The sequence below is a fragment of the Harpia harpyja genome, chromosome 7, assembly GCF_026419915.1.
Source record: "Harpia harpyja isolate bHarHar1 chromosome 7, bHarHar1 primary haplotype, whole genome shotgun sequence".
Classification (NCBI taxonomy): domain Eukaryota; kingdom Metazoa; phylum Chordata; class Aves; order Accipitriformes; family Accipitridae; genus Harpia; species Harpia harpyja.
Window position 1 is genome coordinate 45288850 of NC_068946.1, and position 6000 is coordinate 45294849.

Consider the following 6000-nt stretch of genomic DNA (forward strand, 5'->3'; position numbering starts at 1 on the left):
CACAGATCTTAAGTTCTTCAACACACAAACAGTTCACACAAATTCTGATTTCAGATGTAGCCTCATAGATCATATCAAAACATTTTTTCTTTTTTATTATTATTACAACAGGTGCAGTAGACAAACACTAGCATTCTTTCTTTGCGTTATTTACTTAAAACAGGGAGTAACATCTAGTGACCTCAGAACACATCACAGATTTCAATTTTCATGGCCTTCATGCACTACAAGATGCATGCAAGCATTAAATCCAGAACTCCAAAATATCCATGCTCCCTAAATTAGTGAAGCTTTTATAAAACAGTTTCTTGGTCCTTTCACCAACTGTCTTTGCATAGTCCAAAACAGCCCTCTGAAACCCAGAGCTAATAAAAGAATCCATCTTGGAGGCATGAAATACTGAAACTGAACAAGCTGCTATTATATATTCTCTTGCTGCCCCCCCCATCTGATGATTCACAAGGAATAGAATCAAAAGTCAGTAGAAAACTGTGAAAACACAAACCACAGCCATTTAAAAAAATAAACAAAAAGCCCAACCCAAAACAACCTGACTCATCACTAACTTTTACGTTTTTTAGAGGTACATAGAAGCCTAGCAAGACATGGTGCTTACTGAATCAGGTTTATCAGCTTTTTCACAGCAGCATCTACAACATTTCACCTGTTTAGGACAAGCTAGAGCTGGGATGCAGTCTGCAACCCATACATATGCAATACAGGAGGACTGCATCATGAAATTGACCATACCACAAATAATTCATGTGGTCATTCACAGGGATTTCACATAATCCTGACATTAAGAAAAAAGTAGCTAAGGATTCCACTTCTCTACAAAGATTGTGAACACAGCAGCTCATTTGTTAACTGTAGCCCATATATACCTACTCAGTAGTCAGCCTTGCTAGCTCACCTATGTATAACATCAAAGCAATGTTAGCCTGACTGAAGTATTTGTCCCAAGTGGACTCCTGTAGCCTGTATGAAGCTCAGAGCAGATCAATTATGCTTTTGGCACATAAGCTATTCAGTTTTAAGCTAGTTTATCAAATACCTTTACATAAGCTGTAGTGAGGCTCAGTCTTAAGTTCCACTTACAAAACTGCTATACTTAACTATTTATGCTTGTATTGCAGACAAGTGGCACCAATAGTTAAGGTCATACATGCCTAAAATGGAAGTGTGCAATAGGCCTTGTTATTATAGCACTAAGCACACCAGCAACCCATCAACTTCTACTACCAGGAAGCCTAGCTTCAGTACACCTGAAAAAAGGGCCCAGAGTCAGGTGGGTTTGCCCATCAAATTCACACTGAAAAAAACAGACCAATACTGTCCTAATTACATAAGGAACCACAAGAAGGTGCGTTGAAAAGTGTTACTCTGTGCACAAGACTAACAAAACCTAGTCTCAAATGTTTCCATCTTACTTTGTGTTCATCCCCCTCATTTACTCTGACATGAGATTAGCACATGCTGTAGATGGTCTGGAGCTAAGCACAGACACAAATTGTAGGAATTTCTTTAAGACTTCTACCCTTCTTTCAAATCTGGCTGTACTTTTTAGTGACTGTAGTCCCAGTCAGGAATGGGTAAATGTGCCAGAAAAAAAAAAAAAATTATAGCCTACCCTCTTGTCATGAGAAAGCCAGGCTTGACTAAAAATATACAAAACCAGGCAATGCTTTTTATTGAAAAGTTATTCTGAATTACATGACTTCAATGGGCAGATAACAATACATCGTACAGTACATTTATTCTTAAGAATTCATATAACAGGACTCCAATGATAGTTTGTTATGCAAACAAGTATCAGTTTAAAACATGTAACCGAGAATAACTAAATCATATGACTTTTAACACCAGTGTTATGTAGTAGTTTTACATCTTCCCACCAGCAATTTATTTCTTCAAAATCTGGCAAGCTATGGCCTGATCTGCAGTCATGTATCACCAGGATCCTGGAGCACATTGGCCCATGAGCACTTACATCTGCCCCATGTTTGTACGCACCGGTATGCCTAAAGCAGGTTTCCGCATATCCTTTGATTTGACAATACTTTTTGAAGAATAATTCAACACCTTCAGATTGCAGAGCTTACTTCTGGTACAGCTTTTACAATATCAACTGTTAATTTCGAGTCTCACTACGTAAACTAACCAGCAGTGTCTTACTTTCAATTTCACATCCATTTCCTTGCTGATGCAAGAAAGCTTCTTCCACTGTTCCAGGTTGCTAACTTCAGAACAGTTAAAGTGCTTTTTTTACTTAATTTAAATTGCATCAAAAACATTTAATACTCAAACCAGCAACTTCCCAGAAGTAGTTTATACACAGGAACAGATGACTAAAACAGAGCACCTAAGCCACTGCATCCAGTTCCCCATATCATGTAATAAACACCTGGTGGAGAATGAAAGGGACTTCATCATGTCATCAGCACACCAGACAAAACATTGCAGCATTTCCATTAAACACTGTTTTTTTTTTTTCAAGGCAGAATAAAACACAACAACAAATACAAACACCCCCCCCCCCCAAAAAAAAAGCAACACACACCACAAACCCAAAACCAAACCACCAACAAAACCAGCAACTACTGGATACCAAAGGAAAAAAGGAAGTTTTGTCAACTCCCAAATATTCTTTGGGAAGCAAAATGGTAGCTCTGTATCCTCTAGTACCTCTCCTCTTCTTCCATCTCACCTTTTTATTGACTGTTACTTAGTAGATAAGACCAGCACTCAGCATCTTTTTCTTATCCAGTAAATGAAGTGGTTGTATTTTACCTGAAGAAACCTTTAACTAAAAAGCAAACTGATTTCATAAAAGCAACCTAGTGTTAGGCTAAGTGGAAGATCCTCCGCTTCCTATATCCTCTCGACAGCTAAATATTTTTGTAGGCATGCTAGATGCAGAAGAAACAAAGGGCTGACCTTTATATTGATATCAACTTAAAACTAATTTTAAAGATACCTAAGATGTCTATATACATATATATTCTTCAGATTATCACACTGTTTTTAGAGTGAGACTAACCCACTATAGTGCCCAAGAGACTGAATGTAGATTACACAGCAAACATGATTCTGCAAGATCAAGTGTTCAAACTAGGACGTGTCAGTATTGAAGTTTTTAATGTATGCTTGTTATAAGTGATAACAGATGGTTTGCAGAAGATTGTGCAGACTGTCTGAAGCAGGAGTCAAAAAGAGAGGACAAAATGCAATTCAGTGTTCACAATTCAGCTGAATAAGCCTCTGCAAAAACTTCCACTAATGAATTTCCCAATAACAACAACCTCATGTAGTACCAGGTAATGTAAAATTTCTATGTACAAACTATACGGAATTAATTTAATCTACAGAGAGGCAGCTTGTTGTGACACAGAGTTTGTGCAAGTATAACTAGACATGGAAGTGTTTCTAACATTGTGAATTATGCTTTTATAGCGGAAAATTGAAGTAATATGCATCTACTTAAAACACTACAAAAATTAAGATACAATATTGACAGTAACATCTCTTTCCCTAATATTAGCACATTATCAATGTCAGCACATCAAAGAGAAAAACCCCACACCTCTGACAATACTAATGCCCAGCTAATTTGTGAAGACAGAAGGGGCTTTGGGATCTTTCACATCTGTAAAGGAAAGTATTATTCTGAAAATTAGTGACCAACAGTATTAAAAGTTTTATATTTTCCATCCACATTTTTAATTCCAACTGCTTCAAGGTAGCCTTAAAAAACCACCACAGAAACTTTATTAATTCTCTTACTACAACATTAGAAGTCTTTTGACAAGTGTGGAAGAATATTTGTTTAGGAGATGGGAAGCAGAATTTAAAAGCCACTTGGTATTGAATGGAAGTTCCAGGCAGTTGGGTGGCTTGAATCAATCACTCCCAACTCTAGAAATGCTCAGTCCATACCAAATAAAACTGAATCACACAGAAATTTACACCTTTTTATTTTATACTCAGCACACCAGCACAGATCCTTCCTCAAGTCTTATGTCAAGAACTGCCAACCCTTTATTTAAGAGGAGCCTTAAATACTACTGTGAAATTGATTTGCTTACAAACACAGAATCCTTATGCTTTTCAGACTTTTTAATGCTATCCCTAGGTAACTAAAATTGTTTCCACACATACTCTTTTCAAACTGCAAAGAGTAAACACAAATAACCAGTAGTAGTTATTTTAAGGCACAAATGGAGCTCAGAACCACTCTTCACGGCGTAACATTTCAAAAAGTTCTTAATTACACAGTAGTGCTAAGTCACATCTATGGTGTGTAGGACATGTGCTGAGGCTGGGCATGACAACATTATTTCATCCTGTCTGCAGTCAAACAAAAAAATCACTGTAGCTGTGCAATCTTATGACAAGCATATGCCTAGAATAACAGCACTCACTCTGCAACTACTACTCAGTTCCTATTAGAGGATTATAACTTGTTATTTATGAGCATTAATGGCATCTAGACACAGTATTTAAATCTCTCTCAGGAAGTGTTAAAAATGCTAAGAACATTGCCATGGTAGCAGACATTTTATATTTAGTAAATGAACTCTGAAGTATTCTGTTGCATTAGTTAAGCATTCCACTACATTTATAATACTCAAATGACTTTGTTTTTGTAGAAAACCATCACCATCTAGTGTACAGATAACAACAGGAGAACAAAGAGCTTGCATTCTATTAAGGATCCTTCAGGAAGTTGTAAGTTTGAATGTTAACATAGTCAGTTAATACGTTCTTATAAATACCTCTTTTAGAAGTGAAAAGCAGAGCATTCATAAAAGTATCGCATTGCTTCATTCTTTTGTTTAAGCTCAGAAGTTATATATGCCAAAAAGATCTTGTAAATTGCGAGGTACACATTATATACAAATGAATAAAAATACAGCCTTAATTCACATTTATAAAGTATGTGCTTTTGTTCCTTAAGTAGTAACAATACAACGTATTTTGTTCAGAATTATTTTATTTGGATTATAGCAATTAGTATCACTGATCAGTAGGCCAAATCCAGGCAGAGAGCACAGAATCAATTTCACAAGGCAACAACACGTACTAGTATTTTAGCATACAAACCATTTCACTGTGTATTATCAAGTAGAAATATCTTCCAACCATGCATAAAAACTCTATGCTTAATCTTTCAGAGCTCCAGGTAATACCAGATTCCTAAATATACAAAAAATACATTTAACTTATAATAATCTTAGTGAATCAGACTTATAAAATTACAATTTTATTCTTCACAACATAGAAAAAATACAAAAATGACTGTATATAGTTTTCAACCAAATTTCACTGACATAAGTATACATCAAAATGTATGATTTGATGTATACTCATGAAAATTTTAAGCTGAAAGATAGGTTTTAAAATGACACTGCAGATTGGTCCACACAAATGCCAACCTTTCTACTGATAAATAACAAAAAAACCCCAAACCCTTTGATAGAAACATCACATTGTGAAAAATTACAATTTGCCTGCACCATAACCTGCACCTTACTGCAATTTACAATATGAACATTTCTACAACTCCAGTTGTAAACTATACACTGGTAAGAACCTTGGTCTTTTAGAAGGTAATGAGTAACTTGGACAAAGCCAGCATGGTAGAACATAAAGTATTGTCGACGGAACCAGTGCACACAACACAAAGACTACCAAAGCAGAAAACATGTCTGCTGCAGAAGTTTGGTGATGCTGATAGAAAACATACAAACCAAGTAAACAGACTGTGGGAAAAAACCCCTTCTAGATCTAGCGACAAAGAGTACTAATCAAAGCTTCTATTATAAAGTTCACATAAACCACATTACAATTTCAGTGACTGACAAGGGGAAATTTGTTCCTTATTTTATGACGAGGAAAAAACCCACACATGTGACCAAAGTCAGTATTAGGGAAAAACCCAAACAGTATTAGGGCACTGCACTACAGTTCTTACTCAAGATCACTTTCCAGTGATTTCCA